Here is a 25,214-nt window from a genome sequence, read left to right on the forward strand (position 1 = left end):
AAACATGCACTGTGCATGTTTCTTTTATAATTAAGAAAAGATTACTAAAAAGTAAAAAGTCTTAAAGGCTGGATTAATTTTCAGTAAACTAATAATCCCAGTGACTGAACTGTCGATGGTATAATGTTCAGGAGACAATTACCAACTACAGAGACTAATTGCCTTGACTAAACTGTTGTGAGGTGTTGCAGTTTATTATTAGGCAGCTGCCACACTCACCCCTAGAGGTGACTGCATTTCAGAACTGTGCAAGGTGATGCTGTATCTCTCTTTCCAGTGCCTCTGGGGTTTTGTGAGGTTTAATTAGTTAATGTTCATAACGTGCCCTGAGATCCTCAAATGTGAGGTGCTATCCTGGGGAAAGCTGAGGCAGTGGTATTATGTAACACATGACTAAAAATACAACTGAAGCTGCAAATTTAATTGTTATTTTATGGCTTATACCATCTAAGTAGTTTAGAAGTCATGAACTATCGGTTTACTCTAGCGAGAGTAAAGGCACAATTTATCAGGACTTTCTCTCTGAGACTGCTTATCTGAAGTGGGTTTACCATGAAGCTAATACAGTTAGGGATTCAGTCATCTTCCCAGCACAGGCTCCTCCAAGGCACAGCATCTAATGCCACATTCATAATTTTTCATTACTATCCTTAAAGAGGGCTCCTGAATTGGTCAGACTTTAGGTCCCACAAGACTGTATCTACCCTGCTCTTTATCTAATAGGAATAATACATACAGAGTACAAAATAATACATGTTGAAGGCTTTAGGAATAAATAATAACATAATTTTGTGATTTTTATATTTATTTTAAATATCCATCAAAAATCTTAATTTTTGTGTGATGAAATAAATTGATTCTAAAAGAGCAAATATGGAGAAACAGTAAACAAAATTTTAAGAAAGATGAAGAAAAAGAGGGCCAAATTCCAAACTGAAAATTAAGACATTATAAAGACATAGTTATTAAAACAGTGAATTACTAGGGCAAGAACAGAATAGAATGAAAGCCAGAAACAGAGCCAGACAGTTACGAAATGTTGATATATGATAAGAGGTCGCATTTCAAATTAGGAGGGAAAGAACAAATTACACAATAAATAGTGTTGGAGGAGGTGAAGCAAGATGATCAAATAGAAGCTTCCACCAATCATCCTCCCCACAGGAACACAAAATTAACAATTATGTACACAACAAAGCACCTTCATAAAAACCAAAAATCAGGGGAGTGATCGCAGCATCTGGTTTTAACTTCATATCACTGAAAGAGGCACTGAAGAAAGTAGGAAAGACAGTCTTGAATTGCCAACACTCACCTGTCCCAATTCCCCTGGCAGTAGTCATGTGGTGTGGAGAATCTCTACACTTGGGGAGAGAAAGTGCAGTGATCGTGGGACTTTGCATTGGAATGCAGTGCTGTCAACACCAGGCAGAAATCAGCTGGCACCCCTAGATGGAGCATTTGGATCAGCCCCAGCCAGAGGGGAACCACCCATCCTGGTGGCTGGAACCTGAGTTCTGACAAGCCTTACACCACAGGCAAAAGTCCTCTGGGGTCCTACATAAACTTGAAAGCTGTCTAGGCCACAAGGACTGCAACTCCTAAGCAAGTCCTAGGGCTGTGCTGTTCTCTGAACTAGTGGACTTAGGGGACATGCCACCTAGTAACACACCAACTGTATCTGCTAAAAGAGCGTTTATATTACTCCTCCCCTAATCCCAGACAGTGCAGCTCACAGCTCCAAAAGAGACTCCGACTCCTTCCTTCCACTTGAGATGAGGAGAGGGGAGTGAAGAGGACTTTGTCTTGTAACTTGGATACCAGCTCAGCCACAGTAGGATATGGCACATGGCAGAGTCACAAGGTCCCAATTCCAGGCCTGGCTCCTGGATGACACTTCTAGACACACCCTGGACTGGAAGGGAAGCTGTTTGCCTTGATGCAAAGGACCCAGTCCTAGTAGGGTTCATCACATGCTGACTAAAGGGCCCTGGGCCCTGAATAATCAGCAGCAGTAGCCAGGTAGTACTCGCCACGGGCCTTGGGTGAGACTCAGAGCTGTGCTGACTTCAGGTGTGACCAGCACATTCCAGCTGTAGTGGAAATGAGAAGAGACCACTTCTTGAGAAAAGCAGAGGAAAGAGTAAAGAGGACTCTGTCTTGAGCTTAGGTGCCAGTTTGGCCACAGTGGGGAAGAGCACCAAATAGGTTCTTAGGGTCTCCAGTTCCAGGCTTTGGCTCTTGAATGACATCTCTGGACCTAACATGGGCTAGTAGAAGAGTCCACTGCCCTGAAGGGTGAGTCCCAGGCCTGAAAGCATTCACCACAAGTTGACAGAAGAGCCCTTGGGCCTTAAGTGAACATCAATAGTACCCTGGTAGTACTCCCTGTGGGCCTGTGGTGGGCATGGGGAGAGACTCCTTTGCCTGGGAAAAGGGGAGGGAAGAGTGGAAAGCACTTTGCCTAGTGCTATTGGAGCCAGCTCAGCTGCAGTAGAATAGGGCACCAGGTAGATTTCTAAGGTTTCCTACTCTAGGCTCTGGCTCCCAGAAAGCATCTCTAGACCTCCCTAGGACCAGGGGAACTTATTGCCCTTAAAGGAAGGACACAAGCCTGGGTGGCTTCATCACCTGCTGACTGCAGAGCCCTAGGGCCTTGCGAGAGCACAAGCAGTGACCAGGCAGTGGTTACAGTGGGCCTTGGGCAAGACCCAGTGCTGTGCTGGCTTAAGGTTTGACCCTGTGCAGTCTCAGTGGTGGTGGCCACAGGGGTGTTCTGTGTCACCCCTCCCCCAGCTTCAGGTGGCTCAGCACAGAGAGAGAGACTCCATTTGTTTAAGAGAAAGTAAAGGAAGAGAACAAGAGTCTCTGTCTGGTAATCCGGAATATTCTTCCGGATCTTTTCCAAGACCACCACGGTGGTACCTCTACAAGTCTGCAAGAACCAAAATGAAGAATGGCTTCAACTTTATGCTAATGCATTTGAAAATGTATATATTCATACAAAAATTATGAACCACCAAATATAACCAATAGTTATATAACAATTTAAAATACAAACTGCAATTTAAAATCTTCCACAAAAACTTCAGGTTCCAAAATGGCAGTGAAGAAGCAAGCTGGTTCATTTCCCCTTCCCACCCACAGAAAACTAAAAACAAATACACAGCTCCCAGATTATCACCAGCAATATCCAAGAACTCAAATAGGAGAAAGAGACAGTTCCCGAAGCCACAAAGAAGTGGAAACACAAAGAGTAGATGGTAAGAGAATCAGATTTCTCTATCTATGATACACCGTCCCCCAATCTACCCAGCTACAAGTGTATAGAAAATTTCCCTCAACTCACAGTTTCTACATAGGAAACAGTTATATTGAGGTGGACAACCAACTTCTCTACCATCTTGGGTTCCCTGGCAGGAGATTGTTCGTACCTCAACTCATGGAAGGTATCAGGAGTACTTAAAGGAAGAAATATCCCTGAGGACAGCCAGAAAGAAAGTGGGGAGGTGGGACGATCATCCTCAGCCATGGAAATTTTGATTTGTAACTCAACCAAAGGAGACCTCAAATTAGCATGGCAGTTCATTAGCACCACACTGTAGATTTGTTTCACAGGTCCCCTGGCCATGAACCCCAAGCTAGCCTTGCCACACTACTGGGTTATCCCTTTCTCTTTGGGACCTCCTCCATTCAGGATGGGTGGCAGTCTGATTTTTAACTAGAACTGATGGAAACCTGGGCTTAAAGTGCCATCCAGTGCCAAAAAGGAGGCAGCTACCTAGCAGGAGAAAAACAACAACAACAAAGAAAATCAACAGGTAAATTACAAAGAATCCGTAAGCAAATATCCCAATAAAAAACAAGCCAGAGGGAGAATGGAACAAATTAACTTCAATTGTCCTACAACTGAACTGTCCTTCAATGAAAGACATAAACACACATCACAAGAAACATCAGCAAACGTGGAACCATGGTCTTCTCAAATTGGCAAAGTGAGCAACCAGTGACTGACACTAATAAGACAGTAATATGTGAGCTCTAAGACCAGAAATTCAAAATAGCAGTTTCAAAGAAACTCAGTGATCTTTAAGATAAAAAAGCAATTCAGAAATTCATCAGATAAATTTAACAAAATGATTGAAATAATTTAAAAAATCAAAGAGCCATCTTAGAAGTGACAAACACATTTGCTATTGAAAAGGTAGCAAATAAACAGAAAAATTCACTGGAGGCCCTCAAGAGCAGAATGGATCAAGCAGAGAAAATAATCAATAAGCTCAAAGACAAGCTACTTGATAATACATAATCAGAGGAGAAAAAAGAAAAAAAAAAAAAGAAAATAACATAGAGGGAAAAAATAAAAAAAAAGACTATCTACAAGATACAGAAAATCACCTGAAAAGAAAAAACAAACCTAAGAATTATTGATGTTCAAGAATGAGTTGAGCAAAAATAGGGGCAGAAAGCTTATTCAAAAAGAAGAAAAGAAAGAAAGAAAAGGAAAGAAAGAGAAAAGAAAGAAAAGAAAGAAAGAAAGGAGGGAGGGAGGGAGGGAGGGAGGGAGGGAGGGAAGGACGGAAGAAAACTTGCCAAAACTTGAGAAAGAGATAACTATCCAGGTACAGGAAGGTGAGTGACCATCAAATAGATTTGACTCAAATAAGACTACCCCTAGGCATATAATAAACTGATCAAAAGTTAAGAACAAAGAGAGGAGCCTAAAAGCAGTAAGGGAAAATAAGCAAATACAGAACTCCAATTCATCTGGCAACAGACTTCCCTATAGAAACTATACAAGGCAAGTGGGAGTGAGATGACATTTTCAAAATCGCTGAAATTTGAAACTGCCATTTGAGAATACTGTATCCAGCAAGCTCATCCTTTAACTATGAAGGAAAGATAAAAGTCTTTCCCAGATAAACAAAACCTGAGAGAATTCACCACAAACAGACCCATCTTACAAGAAATGTGAAAGGGAGTTCTTCAATCTGAAAGAAAATAAAACCAATCAATCTGTGCAAAAAGAAAACATCTGAATACATAAATCACACTGGTAAAATTAAGTACATGGATAAACCCAAAATACTCTAATGTTGTACCTGGGGTGTGCAATCTATTCATAACTCTAGTATATGAAGTCCGAAAGAAAAATCTGTCAAAAATAGTAATAGTTATAGTGACTTAGGAGATAGGCAATATAAAAATATGTAAATTGAGACAAACAATAGTCAAAATCTTGGGGAATGGAATTAAAGTATAGAGCTTTTTTTCTAGATTTTCTTTGAGTTTGTTTTTTGTGATTGAAGGCAAGCTATCATCTTTTAAAAATAATGTGTTTTTTCTATAAGGTGTTTTTCATAAGCTTCATGGCAACTATAATGGAAAAACCTATCATATATATACTAAAAATAAAAAGCAGAAGAGTAAGCAATAGTTTGGATCACCATGATGGACAGGAGGCAGGACTAATTGCAGCTTCAGCTCAGATGGATAGAGCGGCATGCAGAGTCTTGCACTGTGAATTTTAGCTCCAGATCAACTGCAGGAACAAACCAGCAATCCTAAGAGGACCCACAGACTCTCTGAAGAAGGCAGGCTGCTCCTGCAGGACCCAGGAGGCACCCCAAATACTATGAGTACCCAAACTGGGAAAATGGGAAAGGGAGATCCTCCTCTCCCAAACACACAACCCCACTGGAGAAACTGAAGGTCTGTTTGCAGGAGAAGTTTCTAACCTTATCTGGAGCTGAGTCCATTTAGAGAACCGAGCAAAATACACGGGTAGAGGAAGCAGTGGGAAAGGCCCTGGGAACTCACTGGGTCCCCAGGCAGGCCATTCTTGCCTGGCACCACAGGGATCCATCAGGAAGGAGGCCAGGGGAGTGGGGGAAAACACCACAGGGAGAAGGAAATCTCCAGCTGAACTTTGTAACAATTTGAACTGGTGGCATGAACCCTCTTGGCCAGAACTCAGGCGGAGAGCACAAATCCAGTGTGCAGACTCCACAGGCAGGCGAAGAACCAAGCACTTTTCTTTCACAGTTGGGCGGCAGGTAGCCTGGGGAAAGTTCTTAAGCCCAGCTCGCCTACCACGTGGAAACAGACTATTAGGGGGGTACAATGGGAGTGAGACTTTGGTTTGCATGGGAGCTGGGTGAGGCCTGTGACTGTCAGCCTTCCCCAACTTCCCTGACGACCTGCATGACTCAGCAGAGGCAGCCATAATCCTCCTAGTTACACAACTCCACTGACCTGGGAACCTCACCTGCATCCCCCACAGCAACTGCACAATACATGCCTAAGGAGAATCTGAGCTCAGACATGCCTAGCCATACCCTAACCTGATAGTCCTTCCCTACCCACCCTGGTAGCTGAAGACAAAGAGCATATAATCTTGGGAATTCGAGGGCCTAACCCACCACCGGTTCCTCTCCATACTACCACGTTCTCTGCAAAGTGCCACCTCCTGGCAGGAGGCCAACCAGCACAAAAATAAGAGCATTAAAGTACTAAAGCTAAAAACCCTCAACAGAGTCCATTTCACCACCCCCTCCCCACCGCCACCTTCACCAGAACAGGTGCTGGTATCTACAGCTGAGAGACCCACAGATGGTTCACATCACAGGACTCTCTGCAGACAACCCCCAGTACCAGCCCAAAGCTGAGTAGACCTGCTGGGTGGCTAGACCCAGAAGAGAGATAACAATCATTGCAGTTCAGCTCACAGGAAGCCACATTCATAGGAAAAGGGGGAGAGTACTACATCAAAGGAACACCCTGGGGGACAAGAGAATGGGAACAACAGCCTTTAGCCCTAGACCTTCCTTCTGACAGAGCCTACCGAAATGAGAAGGAACCAGAAAACTAACTCTGATAACATGACAAAACAAGGCTCTTTAACAACCTTCCCCATAAAAAAATCACACCAGTTCGCCAGCAATGGATCCAAACCAGGAAAAAATCCCTGATTTACCTGAAAAAGAATTCAGGAGGTTAGTTATTAAATTAATTAGGGAGGCACCAGAGAAAGGCGAAGCCCAATGCAAAAAAATCTGAAAAACGATACAGGAAGTGAAGGGAGAAATATTCAAGGAAACAGATAACATAAAGAAAAAACAAACATTCAGGAAACACTGGGCACACGTATAGAAATGCAAAATTCTCTGGAAAGTCTCAGCAATATAATTGAACAAGTAAAAGAAAGAAATTCAGAGCTCAAAAACAAGGTCTTCAAATTAACCCAATCCAACAAAAACAAAGAAAGTCCTCATTCAAAAAGCAAAGAAGACAAAAACTCCAGGAACATCTGTTGAGAAGAAAAATACTTTTTGCACACAAGCAGGAAAATGAGATGTTATCCAGGAAATATGTAAGAATAAAGGCCATGATGTATACAGTTTGTCTTCAAATGTCTCAGTAGAGGTCAGAGAGCTGTGACATCTGAGGACCAAGTTCAAGAAGGGACTAAAGTGCTGAAACTTAAAACCAAAATGGCTGATAAAGAAAGTGTGAAGAGACCTGCAGGATGCAAAAATAATACAACAGTGGGGAGAAATTGTATTCCTTTAAAAACCTTTAAATGGACTAACCAATTCAACTGTAGTAATTGACGCACATAAACCAAAGGACAGTGATCAAACTCAGCAATTGTTACTAACTGAAGATGATCCCCAAAGTCAACATATGACATTAAGCCAGGCATTTCACCTTAAAAACAATAGTAGAAAGAGGGAACTACAGAAAAACCAAAGCAAGGTGCTAACATGCCCAAGAAACCTTTGCTTGGATCTTATCGTGGCCAGATCGTTCAGTCTAAGATTAATTCACTTAGAAAACCTCTACAAGTCAAAGATGAGAGTTCTGCAGCAACAAAGAAACTTTCAACCACTGTCCCCAAAGCCACAAAGCCTCAGCCAGTAAACACCAGCAGTGTAACAGTGAAAAGTAATAGATCCTCCAGTACGACTGCCACCACGAAATCTGTGAGCACTGCATCTCAGAAACCACAACTTGTGCGACCTCCTATTAGAAGTCATCACAGTAACACCCAGGACACTGTGAAACAAGGCATCAGTAGAACCTCTGCCCACGTTACAATCTGGAAAGTGTCTTGTGAAAAAGAACTGTTAGAATCAAAAACAGCTTTATCTGGTGTCAAAACCAGTTCTTGTCAACATATAAGAAGAAGTAAGACACTGTCAAGAAGCATAGCATCTGAAGTTGTGGCCAGGCCTGCTTCATCGTCCAATGACAAACTGATGGAAAAGTCAAAGCCCACTGACCAGTGAAGACATACTATAGGAAAAGCAACTGCTGATAGATCAGCTCATCCCAAAGAAACCACAGAAGACAGAAAAGCTCGTCTGAGTGAGAGGAAAGCTGACAAATGAAGAGTGCTAAAAAGGCTTCCTAACTCAGTAGTGACTCAGCATGAGCATGAAGGACAAAATGAAAAACCAGTTGAGTCTTTTGGGACTGCCACGGCAGAAGAAGATGAACAAAGACTATTTACTGAAAAACTAAACAACACATTTTCTAAATGCCTGAACTTGATTAATGAGGGATGTCGAAAAGAAGATACACTGGTCACACTGAATGACCTGATTAAAAAATTCCAGATGCCAAAATAGCTTGTTAAGTATTGGATATGTCTTGCATGTATGGAACCAATCACAAGTCCTATTGAAAATATTATTGCAATCTATGAGAAAGCCATTCTGGCAGGGGCTCAGCCTATTGAAGAGATACGACACACAACTGTAGATATTCTAACAATGAAGAGTCAAGAAAAAGTTAATTTGGAAGAAAATATGGAGAAGGCTGGTGTAACCAAGGAAGAAGCCAAAGTAGTCGGTATTGAAGATACAGGTGTTGATGTAGATCCAGAAAAATTGGAAATGGGGAGTAAACATCAGAGAAATGTGCTATTTCAAGACTGTCAAAAAGAGCAAGACAGCAAAACAAAATATCCAACCCATGGTGTTAAAACCCCCAATACAGAAATGAGGACAAGTTGCTTCATTAAATATAATGTGTCTACTATGCCATACTTGCAAAGTATGAAAAAGAAGGTGCGGTTTGATGAAACAAATTCCGCATTTAAAGAGCAAGTTTTTAACACCAGTGAGACGTTCTCAATGTCTTCAAGAGAAAACTTCTAAATTGCCAGATGTGTTAAAAGATCATTATCCTTGTGTGTCTTCAATGGAACAGCTAATGGAGTTGGGAAGAGAAACTAACGCTTTTGCATGCCGCCCTAATGCAGCACTGTGCCGGATGTACTCGGAGGATTAAACACCAGAAGAGAAACAAAGCTCTGATAGGGAATTGGGTTTTTATTATTTGTGGGGTGTTTTGTTTGGAGTAGCTTTATATTACCCTTAGGTCTGGAGTTGGCCACGTACCTGCGTATCCTAAGTATTCACGGCAGTGAGCTCCTTTACTAACATTCATGTTATGGCAACAGTTGTCCTCTGCATTGGAAAGTTAATCCTACCGTTTCTATCTCAACCAACTGAGTTTTTTCTTTAAGGTGGGTAAATTTTGTCAGCTAGTTTACTATGTTCCTTGAATATAAATAAGTTATAATACTAGCCTGTTCACTTTACTAACTATAAGTACAGTAATGATGCATCATTAGAAAATAAGGTATTCTAGGTAAAATGTGTATGTTTGCATTGACATGTTTTTAAAAGTTATGATATACCTCCCTGCCTTTAAACAGAATAATTTTTTGGCCTTTCTTAGATTAATATGAAAGTCAAAAATTGTATAGAATGACTCACTTTGAATATTAAGACACAGGAGGTTTAGCTTGCTTTCTCACCAAATTCATGTTACCCAGACTTGTGCTCTGTTGTGTCCCTCGGACTGCCTGTTGACTGATGAAAAGCATCTGCAGTGTCACTTTTCATCAGTAGTAGTCTGTGGTCTCGTGGCCTCTTTTGATTATAACTGGGGTTACCAAGAAGGATACTTAATTAAATAACCCCATTTATAAGAGAAGATACTTTGTGTAAGAAAGAAAAGATGACAGATTTAGTGGTTTAACTTCTGTAACTTCACTTGGTAGTTTTTAAGCAATTAGAATGGAGCAGGGAAAGAATATATCATACTGAATAAATGTCATTCTAGTTTAGACAGCATTTCTAAAATACTTGATACTTACTCTTGTTTTCTTCTCTACAATATAAAAACTTCACTGTTAAATCGTGTTCCCTGAAACATGATAGTTACACAGTTTTCTCTCCACACAAAAATACCACCATTAAAATTGTTTTGTAAGTTTCCAAATGAATACTTACATGGCACACATCATCTGTCAACTCTACAGTTTCAAATAAGTGACTTTTTAAGTGTAAAAGATTAGTTTAAAAACCATATGAATGTGGTTGAAGATCACATGCTTAGTCATTTTTACATTCATTCCATTTATATATCTTTTTTCTATTGACTTCTCATGTTCTAGAGAGTAGCATTTTTATTCTGTATACCTGATATGTATACAATAAAAATATATGTATAATTTAAATAATAATAATAATAAAAAAATATGAAAAAGCCTCCAAGAAGTCTGGGATTATGTTAAATGACCAAATCTAAGAATTATCAGTATTCCTGAGGAAGGAGAGAAATCTAAAACTTTGAAAAACATATATGAGGGAAAAATTGAGGAAAACATCCCCAGCCTTGCTAGAGACCCAGAGATCCAAATACATGAAGGACGAAGAACACCTGGGAAATTCATCACAAAAAGATCAACACCTAGGCACATTGTCATCAGGTTATCTAAATCATATGATTTTTGTTTTTAATTCTGTTTATGTGATGTACCACATTTATTTACTTGTGTATAAGTCATCCCTGCATCCCTGTTATGAAACTCACTTGATCATGGTGGATTACCTTTTTTATGTGTTGTTGGATTCAGTTAGCTAGTTTTTTGTTAAAGACTTTAGCATCTATGTTTATCAAGGATATCAACCTGTAGTTTTCTTTTTTGGTCACGTCCTTTCCTGGTATTAGGGGATGCTGGCTTCACAGAATGAATTAGGGAGGATTCCTTCTTTCACTATCTTGTGGAATACTGTCAAGATTAGTAGCAATTCTGCTTTGAATGTCTGACAGAATTCTACTGTGAACCTGTCTGGTCCTGGACTTTTTTTTGTTGGTAATTTTTTTTGAGATGGAATCTCACTCTTTGCCAGGCTGGAGTGCAGTGGTGTGATCTCGGCTCACTGTAACCTCTGCCTCCCAGGTTCAAGTGAGTCTCCTGCCTCAGTCTCCTGAGTAGCTGGGACTACAGGTGCGTACCACCACACCCAGCTAATTTTTGTACTTTTAGTAGAGACAGGGTTTCACCATGTTAGCCAGGATGGTCTTGATCTCCTGACCTCGAGATCTGCCCACCTCAGCCTCCCAAATTGTTGGTAATTTTTAAATTACTATTTCAATCTCACTGCTTATTATTGGTAGGGTATCTAATTCTTCCTGATTTAAGCTAGTAGGGTTGTATTTTTCCAGGAATTTATCCCCATCTTCTGGGTTTTCTAGTTTATGTGCATAAAGGTGTTCATAGTAGCCTTGAATGATCTTTTGTAGTTCAATGGTGTCAGTTGTAATATCTCATTTTGTTTCTTAATGAGGTTATTTGGATTTTCTCTGGTAGCATGTTTGAATTCATTTCTTTTTTTTTTTTTTTACTCTAAAAAATGTTTTCCGTAAGTTATTCTGGTACAGGTAGTATTTGGTTACATGAGTAAGTTCTTTAGTAGTGATCATTGAGTGGAAAAAGAAAAAGAAACTGTGATAAATATACATATACACACACACACACACACACACAGTTTTCTTTTGTATATATATATACATATATATATTCCATTGTGTGATATATTGTGTGTGCCACTGTGATATGTATATGTGTGTGCATGTGTGTGTATATATATATATACTGTGATATATACATATTCCACATTGTGTGTGTATATATATTCCATTGTGTGTGTGTGTATATATATATATTCCATTGTGTGTGTATACATATATATCACAGTTGTGACACATATATATCACTGTGATACACATATATATTCCATTGTGTGTGTATATACATACATATATATCACAGTTGTGACACATATATATCACAGTGACATATATATATATATATATATATATATCACCCGGCTTGTGCCATTCTTATGCCTTTCTGTTCTCATAACCTAGCTCCCATATATATGTGTATATATACATATATATTACATATATATACATACATATACATATATACAACTGAATATATATATCACACAATGGAATATATATATCACAGTAATATATATACACATTGAATATATATATCACAGTGATATGTATGTGTCAATATATATGTCACAACTGTGATATGTATGTACAATGTACACACACACACACACACACACACACACACTAGAATACTACTCAGCCATAAAGAGGAATGAATTAACAGCATCTGTAGTGACCTGAATGAGACTGAAGATTATTATTCTAAGTGGGGTAACTCAGGAATGGAAAACCAAACATCGTATGTTCTCACTGCTATATGGGAGCCAGGCTATGAGGACACAAAGGCATAAGAATGACACAAGCCGGGTGTGGTGGCTCACGCCTGTAATCTCAGCACTTTGGTAGATCATGAGATCAGGAGTTCGAGACCAGCCTGGCAATGTGGTGAAACCCCATCTCTACTAAAATACAAAAATCAGCTAGGCATGGTGGCATGCACCTGTAATCTCAGCAACTTGGGAGGCTGAGGCATGAGAATCACTTGAATCTGGCAGGCAGAGGTTGCAGTGAGCCAAGATTGAACCACTGTACTCCAGCCTGAGCAGCAGAGCAAGACCCTGTCTCAAAAAATATGTTAAAAAGTTTTAAAAACTAAAAATAAAATCCTCACTTATCAATAATAACAATGACTATAAATGAAGTCAATTCTCTAATTAAAAGACATAGAGCATCAGGCATGGTGGCTCACACCTATAATCCCAGCACTTTGGGAGGCTGAGTCAGGTGGATTGCTTGAATTCAGGAGTTTGAGACCAACTTGGGCAATGTGGCGAAACCCCATCTCTACTAAAAATTTTTAAAAATTAGCCAGTCGCAGTGGCATATGCTTGTAGTCCCAGCTACTCAGGAGGATTGCTTGAGCCTGGAAGGTCGAGCTACAGTGAGCTGAGATGGTGTCACTGCATTCCAGTCTGGGTGACAGAGACCCTGTCTCAAAATAGAGTGAGACCCTGTCTCAAAATAAAATAAAATATAATAAAATAAGTAAAAATAAAAGACAAAGAGCAACTGAATAGATAAAGAAGCAAGACCTGGCCGGGTGCAGTGGCTCACTCCTGTAATCCCAGCACTTTGGGAGGCTGAGGTGGGCAGATCACGAGATCAAGAGATTGAAAACATCCTGGCCAATGTGGTGAAACCCCCTCTCTACTAAAAACACAAAAATTAGCTGGGTGTGGTGGTGCATGCCTGTAGTCCCAGCTACTCAGGAGGCTGCGGCAGGAGAATCACTTGAACTTGGGAGGTGGAGGAGGTTGCAGTGAGCTGAGATCGCACCACTATACTCTAGCCCGGTGATAGAGCAAGATTCCATCTCAAAAAAAAAAAAAGCAAGACCAACTATATGCTGCCTATAAGAAACCTATTTCACCTATTAAGACACACATAAACTGAAAATGGAAATGGCAAGGTATAGTCCATGCAACTGAAAACCAAAAACGAGCAGTAGTAGCTATGCTAGTATCCAATGAAATTGACTACAAAGACTTCTAGAAAAGACAAAGAAGATCACTATATACTGATAATCCAGCAATAGGATATAACAATTATAAATATCTATAAACTCAACACCGTAGTATTCAAGTATATAAAGCAAATATTAATAGATCTGAAGGGAGAGATAAGACTGCAACATAATAATAGTAAGGGACTTTGACACTCCACTCTGAGTAGTAGAGAGATTATCCAGACAGAAAACCAACAAAGAAACAGGAGATTTAAACTACACACAAGACCAAATAGGCCTAACTGACATTTACAGAACATTTCAACCAGCTGCTGCAGAATACACATTCTGTTCATCAACACATGAGACATTATCCAGAATAGATTCTCCAGAATCTTACACCACAAAAGAAGTCTCAACAAATTCAAAAAAGGAGAAATCATATCAAGTATTTGTTCTGACCACAATGGAATAAAAGCACAAATTAATAAAAAGAGAAACCTCAAAAAATATACAAAAACATAGAAATTAAACAACATTTTCTTGAATGACCAATGAGTCAATGAAGAAATTAATATGGAAATTTAAAAATGTCTTGAAAAAAATGAAAATGGAAATACAACATAACAAAATCTATGAGATACAGCAAAAGCAGTACTAAGAGGAAAGTTTATAGCAATAAATGCCTACATCAGAAAAGTAGGAAGACTTCAAATAAACAACTTAACAATGTACCCCAGGAAACTAGAAAAGCAAGAGCAAGCAAAACACAAAATTAGTCAAAGAAATAAAATAAAGATCAGAGCAAAAATCTCATTACTTAGTATATAATCAAAGGAATATAAATTGTTCTATCATAAAGACACATGCACAGTACATTCACTGAAGCACTATTAATAATAGCAACAACATAGACTCAACCCAAATGCCCATCAGTGGTAGACTGGATAAAGAAAATATGATACATATACACCGTGGAATAGCATGCAGCCTTTGCAGGAACATGAATGGAGCTGGAGGCCATTATCCTTACCAAACTAACATAGAAACAAAAAGCCAAATACTGCATGTTCTTAATCATAAGTGGGAGCTAGATGATGAGAACACGTGGACACACACAGGGGAACAACAGACAGTGGGCCTACTGGAGGGTGGAGAGTAAAAGGAAGGAAAGGATCAGGAAAAATAACTTACGGGTACTGACATAATACCTGGATGATGAAATGCCCTGTACAACAAACCCCCATGACATGACTTTACTTACGTAACAAACCTACATATGTACCCCTGAACTTAAAAGTTAAAATAAAATCATTTCTTCATAGCCAAAACAAAGATCAGAGTAGGAATAAATGAAATTGAGAACAAAAAATACACAAGATCAACGAAGTGAAAAATTGGTTTTTGAAAGGTACAAAAACAGACAAACCTTTAGCTAGACTAAGAAAAAAAGAGAAAAGACTCAAAATCAGAAACATAAAAGAAAATATAGTAAGACCACAAAAATACGAAGAATCATTAAAGATTATTATGAACAATTACACAGCAACAAACTGGAAAACCTGCAGAAAATTGGTAAGTTTCTGGACTATATAACCTACCAGGATTGAACTACAAAGAAATAGAAAACTTCAACAAACCAATAATGAGTAACAAAATCGAAGCCATAGTAAAAAGTCTACAATCAAAGAAAAGCCCAGGACCTGATGGTTTCACTAGTGAATTCTACCAAACATTTAAAGAACTAATATTAATTTTACTATAACTCTTCAAAAAAATTGAAGAGGAGGGAATACTTCTTTTTTTTTTTTTTTTTTTTTGAGACGGAGTTTCGCTCTTTTTACCCAGGCTGGAGTGCAATGGCGCGATCTCGGCTCACCGCAACCTCCGTCTCCTGGGTTCAGGCAATTCTCCTGCCTCAGCCTCCTGAGTAGCTGGGATTACAGGCACGCGCCACCATGCCCAGCTAATTTTTTGTAGTTTTAGTAGAGACGGGGTTTCACCATGTTGACCAGGATGGTCTCGATCTCTTGACCTCGTGATCCACCCGCCTCGGCCTCCCAAAGTGCTGGGATTACAGGCTTGAGCCACCGCGCCCGGCCGGAGGGAATACTTCTAAACTCATTGTGTGAGAACAGCATTACTGTGATACTGATAAGAACAGAACAAAAAACAACAAAAAAAAGAAAACTACCAATACCACTGAAGAATATAGACACAAAAATTGCAACAAAACACTAGCAAACCAAATTCAATAACACATTAAAGATATCATTCACAAATGGGACACAATGTTACATATCTATAGTATCAGCTACTTGAGAAACTGAGGCAGGGGATCACATGACCCTAAGAGTTCAAGATCAACCTGAGATACACTGCAAGACCATGTCTCAAAATAAAACAAATTTTTTTTACATTATTCCCCATGGGAATCCCAAATGGGATTCACTTCAGGGATGCAAGGATGGTTCAATGTACACAAATCAATAAATATGATACATCACATTAACAGAACTAACAACAAAAACTATGTGATCATTTCAAGAGATGCTGAAAAAGAATGCAATAAAAGTCAGCATTCCTTTATGATAAAAAAAAAAAAACCTTCCACAAAATGAGTAAAAAAGGAACACACCTCAAAATGCTGCGCATAGTGGTTCACACCTGTAATCCTGGCACTTTGGAAGGCCAAGGTGGGCATATCACTTGAGGTCACGAGTTTGAGACCAGTCTGGCCAGCACAGTGAAACCCCGTCTCTACTAAAAATACAAAAATTAGCTGGGTGTGGGGTTGGGCACCTGTAATCCCAGCTACTGAGGAGGCTGAGGCAGAATTCCTTGAACCTGGGATGTTCAGGTGTCACTGAACTGAGACTACAACCAGCCTCAGCAACAAGAGTGAAACTCCTGTCTCAAAAAAAAAAGAAAAGAAAAAAAAAGGAACATACCAAAAAATAACGAAGACTATATATAACAAACCCACAGCTAACATCATACTGAAAAAATGTTGAAAGCCCTTCCTCTAAGATCTGGAACAAGACAAGGATGCACACTTTCATCATTTTTATTCAACATAATACTAGGAATTCCAGCCAGAAGAATTAGGCAAGAGAAAGAAAGGGCAACCAAATTGAAAAGAACAATGTCAAATTTGTTTTGTCCACAGATATGATCTTATAATTAGATAAACCTAAAAACTCCACCAACAATCTGTTAGAACTAATAAATAAATTCAGTAAAGTTGCAGGATACAAAACTAAAATACAAAAATCAGTAGCATTTTATCAGCAACAGCAAACAATCTGAAAAAGAGATCAAGAAAGCAATCCCATTTACAACAGCTACAAAAAATATAAAATATCTAGGAATCAATTTCACCAAAGAAGTGAAGGACCTATTTAAGGAAAACTAAAAAACACTGATTAAAAAAAATTGAAGAGGACACACACACAAACAAAACTGGAAAGATATTCTACGCTTATGGATTAGAAGAATATCGTTAAAATGACAACAGTACCCAAAGCAATTTATAGATTCAATGAAAGGCTTATCAAAATACTAATGACATCCTTCACAGAAATAGAAAAAACAATGCTAAAATTTATACAAAACCACAAAGATCCTGAATACCCAAGGCAATCATGAACAAAAAGAACAAAGCTAGAGGCACCATATTACCTGACTACAAAACGTACTACAAAGCTATAGTAACCAAATTAACTTGGTACTAGTGTAAAAAAGAGACACATAGACCAATGGAGCAGAATAGAGAACTCAAACATAAATCCATGCATTTACAGCCTATTTATTTCTTTATTTTTAATTTGTTAATTAATTTATTTTTAAGACAGAGTCTCACTCTGTTGCCTAGGCTGGTGTGCAGTGGTGCAATCTGAGCTCACTGCAGTATCCTCCCTCTGGGTTCAAGTGATTCTCCTGCCTCAGCCTCCCAAATAGATGGTACTACAGGTACGTGACACCATGACTGGCTAATTTTTGTATTTTTAGTAGAAATCGGGTTTCACCATGTTAGCCAGGCTGATTTCGAACTCCTGACCTCAAATGATCCACCCACCTTGGCCTCCATAAGTGCTGGAATTACAGGTGTGAGCCACCACACCTGGTCTACAGTCAATTTATTCTTCACAAAGGCATCAATAACATAAAGTGGGAAAAAGAAAGTCTTGTCAACAAATGGTGCTAGGAAAACTGGATGCAAAAATCCTCAGCAAAATACTAGCAAGCCAAATTCAACAACATGTTAAAAATATTCTTCACCAGCTGGGCACAGTGTTACATACCTATATATCACTCACTTTAGCCCAGGAGTATAATGTGAAAAAAAAAAAAAAAATGAAATGTTCTCACTCACATGTGGGAACTAAAAAAGCAGATCTCATGAAGATAGAGAATAGATTGCTGGTTACTAAAGGTCAGGAAGAGTAGAGGGGTAGGGGAGAGAAAGAGAGGCTGAGTGATAGGGACAAACATCCAGTTTAATAGAAGAAGTAAGATCCAGTGTTTGATACATCAGTAGGGTGACTATAGTTTACAACCATGTAGAAGAATGAAACTAGATCCGTACCTCACACGATACACAAAAATAAAATCAAAATGAATTAAAATCTTGAATCTAAGACCTGATAAAATGAAACTACTAGAAGAAAACATTGGGGAAACACTCTAGAACATTGGTCTGGCCAAAGACATTTTGTGTAAGACCTCAAAAGCACAGGCAACCAAAGCAAAAATAGACAAATGGCATTACACTGAGTTAAAAAGTTTCTGCACAGCAAACAATCAACAAAGTGAAGAGACAATCCACAGCATGGGAGAAACTCTTTGCTAACTACCCATCTGACAAGGGTTTAACAACCAGAAAATATAGGAGCTCAAATAATTCAATAGAAAAAAAAAAACTCATTAAAAATGGGCATAAGAGCCCGGGTGCAGTGGCTCCCACCTGAAATCCCAGCACTCTGGGAGGCCAAGGCGGGCGGATTACAACGTCAGGAGTTTGAGACCAGCCTGGCCAACACAGTGAAACTCCTTTATTAGCTAACTTTACTCATATTGCAATTCATTTGCATTGTTTTTTTTTTCCACCTAAGATTATATCTGAACCATTTCCCCTCACTATTTGTAACCTTCTTTTTAAAGGCTTCCACGTCATCTTACTAAGGGATGTTCATAATTTTAGCCACCTCCTTGTGGGATACTTGGGGTTTTTACATTTATTTATTTGGATTATTTTTTGTTTGCTCATTTTAGTATTATGATTAAGCTTAGTGAAATTCTTTCACATGGATCTTTTTATAGTAATAGGATTATTTCCTCAAATTTGCTACAGTTGAAGTCGAACAACATGAACATTTAATGTGTTCTATGATAACAATGACTAAATTGTACTCCAGACTGTTATATCAGTCAACTTTCAAAGCATCAGAAAATCTGAGTGAGTGCTCGTTATGGTGCTTCTTGCCTAGAACTAAGTGTTTTAATTACAACACATTTTTACAATTTAGTAGGCAAAATGAGGGAGAAAAAGATCTTGGGTTTTAATGTGCATTTCAGTTTTAGGGAAGTTTAATATTTTCCCACATTTATTATGAATAATATGTTTATACAGCTACTTTTGTGATTTACTTATTTTTCTCTTTATTTCAGAATATTTCATGTAGAGTTAAATCAGTACTTAATAAAAAAGACAAGCTGGGTGTGGTGACTCATGCCTGCAATTCCAGCACTTCGAGAGGCCAAAGCAGGAAAATTGCCTGAAGCCAGGAGCTCAAGACCAGCCTGGCCACAAAGTAAGACTCCATGTCCATAAAAACTTAAAAAATTAGCAAGGTGTGGTGGTACATTCCTAGCTACTCAGGAAGCTGAGGCAGGAAGATCACATGAGCCCAGGAAGAGTTCAAGGCTGCAGTGGGCCATACTTGCACCACTGTACCCTACCTGGGCAACAGAATGAGATCCTGTGATCTAAAAAAAAAAAACCAAAAAATTAAAAAAACATTTTAAAAAATATTTTTCCACAGAGTTGGATGTATACATATATACAGGTATATACAAACATATAATATATATAAACACCCATATATATCTCTCTACTATATGCTAATTTTTAATCTTCATATACTAAACTAAGCTTTTCTAGAAAAATCCTATTTCCAAAATTGATTCAAAGGACACAGAAAACCTGAATCTATTAACAACCTTGAGTAGAAATGGAAAAGTTTTCAAAGATGCTTCCACGGTACCTCTACCAGGGCTTCCACTGAGCAAGCCTATTTGTCTTTGGAGGTCTGAAAATACCAAAAGGCCAAGCAAAATGTACTGAGGAGAAGGCCTCTAACCCAGTAGTAAAATAACTAACTGGCTTCATGCTGGGCTCCAGAATTAATGTTCCTGTTTGTTGCCATGTGCAAAAAACTGTGCTTTTTAGTAATTGCTTCCTCAGCCACTTGGCGCAGATTAAATTTGGTGCATGATATTTTAAGAATCATCAAAAACTCTTTGTAAACAGAAGTCACAGTGACCTTAGTGCAATGGGTGTGACCCACTGATGGCCAATTTAATCAAGGGGGAATTCAGAGTACTCGCTGCAAGCAATTGGTTTTCAAGAGAAAAGTCAGCAGGATCAAACACCCAGTTGGGATGAAAATCCCTTGAATCACCCCTATCAGCGTGTTTTCTAGCGACTAACTCCTGACTCCATATAGCGTAATAGCCAAATTACTATAATTATCCCGCAACACAAGTGGCATATCAACATTATTTTAAACACAGATTTTTTTGCATAATCTTTCATTATCTTTCAGCCTTCCATTTGAAAATGGAAAACAACAACAAACTGTGATCTACCTCAACAGGAAAAAGGTCACCAGAGAGAACAAATAAAAGGGTTATTTACATGTGAATGTACTGAGATGCGTTTTACAATCAAATACACTCTTGAGCTTCATTAAATGCCTTCTCCCCTGCTTCATAAATATGGGCAAGAGAGACATCCCCTACTGAGAAAATAATCCCAGCACATAATGATCATAACGAATATAAATAAAGCCACTTTTCTTCCGAAGACCTCCAGGCCCCATATAAAAATGCACTTGTATTTCCACCACTGTGAAATGAATCTGACTGTTGGAAAGCAGGCCTGTGATATCGCAGGTCGCTCCCAGGGCTGAACAGGAAAGGAGGAATGCAGATCTCATCTGTGAGGTCGCTCTCTACAAAATAACAGATTCTTAAGTGGTTGCCATCCTTTGTTGCTGGGGCTGTCTCTGAAGACGTTAGAAAAGGCTTAGAAATCAGCCTTGGAATTAAGATGGAGAATTGACAACAGGTTTTATGAAATAACCAAAAGACTCACCAAGATGGCTTTGGGCCCATGTCCCTGACCACAGTTCTGGGCTTCAGGTCTGGATTATATTCTTCCTGGTATGGTACCAGCCCAGGGGGTACCTGGGCTGAAAGAGTCTAAACTGTCACCCTTGGAGATGCCTCGTTATAGGTCTGGTATTATTTATCAACATCTCTTGCAAAGCTTTAGAATTCACAAAGTAGATTCTAGAAAATCAAAGTTGGCAAGAGTCGCTAAAGCTTTGGAAGAATGAAATGTTGCTGCCTTCACATACTAAAGACATTCACTGGCTAAAAACAGATAAAATTCATATTGTAACAAATATAAGTTAGTATATTAGGGCTTTGTGTGAACATTAAGTAATGCCGACTTTGCTGCCACTGTCTGCATTACTGTCAGAGCCTTACTACAGGTATCAGAGAACCACACCACAGGACCTAGGGGAAGGAAAGGAAAGGGGAGGAGGGAGAACTGAGATGCTCAAAGCCCAGATCACAATGAGAAAATGGCAGATTTGGTGGCACTTGCTGCCATGTGAGTAATATTGCTGTGTGGCTACTGAGTAAGAGCTGTAAGAGGCCACATAACTCACCCTGGCCTCCTGGAAGTGGAGGTGACCAGGGCAAGGAAGAACTCCTCTCCTAGGGGAATCTGAAACCCACGCCACGGGCAATGAGAAGCCCATTTGATGGGAAACAGAGACTTTCCCCTGGCACAGAGGGTTGGGTGGGTGCAGCTTGCATTCAGCCAGGAAAAGAACATGGGCTTATGAGAGGATGTAAACATCCAAACATCCCTGCCCTGAACAAACACCGCTGCCCTATTAGGGACCAGAGGAAGGAAGTACGATGCCATAGAGCCTCTCCTGGGCTGCAGTGTGCCTCCTCCCATTCCCAAAACTCACATGCTGAATTCTTAACCCCTAGTACCTCACAGTGGGAGTGAATTTGCAGACACAGTCTTTAAAGAGGTAACCGAGTTAAAACAAGGTCACTAAGGTGAGCCCTAATGCAATGTGACTGGTGTCCTTAAAAAAGAAAAAACATAAACACTGATGGATACAGAGGAAAGACCATGTGAAGACACAGGGAGAAGATGGCTGTCTACAAGCCAAGGAGGGAGGCCCCAGAAGAAATTGACCCCTGCTACAACCCTTGACATCTGGCCTCAGAAATGTGAGAAAATTAATTTCTGGTTTTTAAGCCACCCAGTCAGTGGCACTTTGTTATGGCAGACCTGGCAGACTAAGTCCTAATGGGTCACTGGTTAACTAACTACAGAATGAACTGACTGTTAAATGTTCTGAGATCTGTAATGTAAGGATGGCAGCAGAAGTCCTGACACGCTCTGTAGATGCTCCAGTCCTATTTGGAATCCACGTTAAAAGAAGAACAAAGTAAAACAGAAGGGAATCCAGAAACATAAAATGGAACATTGGGAAGAGAGGTGACAAGACCTGGGACGATTTAATAGAGAAAAGGTAAAGACTGAACACGGAGCCATTGTTTTTTAGCTCTGCCACAGGGAGAGGGTTCCAGGTGTTTCCCAGCCCAAGAGATGAGGGAATCTGAGGTTAGCAGCAAATGTGAGTTCAAGGAAAAGAAATTCAAATAAGACATAAAGAGACACTTCCTGACAGCAGGAGTGATTTAAAAAAAAAATTTTAAGGCAATATTGCTATGTTTTACCTGGAGACATTACAAAAATTGTATTTTGAAAGGCCTTTTATATGTATAATGAGCAACCGTCTTCCTGGATGACTTGGTGACAAGGGGCTAGTTATTCTTTTGAATGCCCACAACTCTATTATGTAAAATTAAATCTCTTCCTGCCAAGGAGCACATCAAGTTCTACAGAGACTTTGTAAGGCGGGCCCTGGGTATATAATGAAATTTCCAAATCCAGGAGTCTTTTAAAACAGAGATTCACGCTGCCCAGATCTCACCAGCCTACATGAAGAACAAAAGTTTTGTTTTTTGCTTGTTTTTATTTTTTATTTTAACTATTACATGTGGTGATGCCAGTACAGCTGTGGAAATGCAAACTGTGCCCTATTTTGCCTTATGAATCACCAAGAAAATTGCCAGCTCAAGCTTGATTTCAAAATCTTTATTGGGTGATGCAGCTAACAAAAGACACAGCTTGATTTGCAAACGCCAGGCAGGGCCAGTGCTGTGGCCAACTGGAAAAAAATATTGTTTTGAACCATTTTATTGTCACTGAAGGAAAATATTCATAAACTGCCAGGTATATGGAACATCTCAATGTGTATTCAGTAAGGTTTTTTTTTTTCAGCATTTAGGGGTATCTTACATCTCATTCAGTACAATCTCCTACACATGCAGAAAGCCCTTTGAAAGTGTGATGACTGTTTCTTTATGAATTCTTCCAATATTCTGGGAACTTGCTACTTCCACATTAGGTCCTCCATTAAATAAAAAAATATATACTTCTACTAGCTTTTCCTTATGCTTGGACAAAATTTGCATTCTTAGAACTTGTTCCCATTGGTCCCAGTTTACTCTCAATGTTTAGTACATAAAAACCAAAGTTTACAAGTGTGTAATAGGTTATATACGCAAAATGGGTAGCTATGAGGACATACAGAAAATATTCAGGTAAAATGCAAATTCATTGTACGTAAACATTTTAGATTCCAGGGAAACTTCTTTTTTTAATTTTTTTTAAGATAGATCCCAGCATTTTATTTAGATCTTCATTAAACTGTTGGAATTGAGAACAGACATACTTAATAAACCTCCAAAAATAGATCCCGAAAGGCACTTTCTCCTCAGGGCAAGCGGTCATAGAATAAGCACATAAACAAGCTGGCTTCTCTGCACCACACCAGCCAAGTCAGCTTTGTCCACGGTCAGCCACACCAGCTCTGTGCCCATTTCTGTTAACACCAGCTAGACCTCCAGGGAAATTTTTGATAAGGCTGAGATGATGAAGGACAGTAAGCTAATCACCATGTGTATTAGGAGCTAGAGAGAGCAGGGCCTCTGGATCCATTTAAGCATGTTGAGTCTTCACATTATTCTGCTTGAAAGGGTTGAGGTTGGTGTGAAATTGCAAGTTTTCACAGCTGGCAGGGAAAGATCAGATCTTGAGAGTTTGAGAATAAGCAGTTTATTTTGGAGGTGGTTCTAGGATGCAGCAGTAAGAGAGTGAGGAAAAGAGACAGGGAAGGAAAGACAACCAATAAGATGTGTGTTATCCATGGATACATAGAGGCCTTTTGAGGGTGAAGGGTGGGAGGAGGGAGAGGATCAGGAAAAATAACTAATGGGTACGACCTGGGTGATGAAACAATCTGTACAACAAACCCACATGACACACGTTTTCCTATGTAACAAACCTTCACATGTACTCCTGAACTTAGAAGTTATAAAGCAACAATAACACGTGTTATCACTCAGATTACCATTATGGACAACTGAAACTTAATCCCTTGGGGGAACTCTGGGAAAGCGGCCAATGCTCCTGTCTCTGAGTCCTCCCACCTGAGGAGTGAGGGAGCTGGGATATTTATACTCTCACCCAAGTCAGTTGTGTGTAAATAAATGCTTTCACAGCTGGTAGGAAAAGGCCTAACTAGTAATGTCTTGGTCTCACTTCCCTCAGAAGCAAACCTTGAGTTAAAAATTCAATTACAGCCATTTATTTGGAAGTCGATGGAAAAAGCACCAGTAGGGAAGCAGGGATGTGAGACAGGAAAGCAGAGTCTGTTCCTTGAGTGATAATTTCCCGACACTTCCAGCCTGACCCCTGCACAGGTCAAAGTGGCCTTTCACAGTTCTAAAAGAGCCTGCAGACACAGAGGTGAAGATTCCAGGAGCTGTATGGAGCACACACACACAAAATAAATGTCTGAGGAATATGGGCAGGTCACTGACGACTCACTAAAGTGATCATTCATTAACTTACTAAAGAATAAAAACTGGCTGGGCATGGTAGCTCATGCCTATAATCCCAGCACTTTTGGAAGCCAAGGTGGGCGGATCACCTGAGGCCAGGAATTCAAGACCAGCCTGATCAACATGGTGAAACCCCGTCTCTACTAAAAAT

General features: G+C 39.5%; 1 protein-coding gene and 1 pseudogene across 4 annotated transcripts in view; one reads left to right on the forward strand and one right to left on the reverse strand.

Annotated features, from left to right (window-relative positions):
* Positions 1-25,214, reverse strand: part of CFAP61 (cilia and flagella associated protein 61) — a 302,253-nt gene that overhangs the window by 228,806 nt on the left and 48,233 nt on the right. The window lies entirely within an intron of this gene.
* On the forward strand, positions 7,287-9,297 carry LOC108313195 (annotated as a pseudogene).

The sequence above is a fragment of the Cebus imitator genome, unplaced genomic scaffold (assembly GCF_001604975.1).
Source record: "Cebus imitator isolate Cc_AM_T3 unplaced genomic scaffold, Cebus_imitator-1.0 Scaffold134, whole genome shotgun sequence".
NCBI classification, from domain to species: Eukaryota; Metazoa; Chordata; class Mammalia; order Primates; family Cebidae; genus Cebus; species Cebus imitator.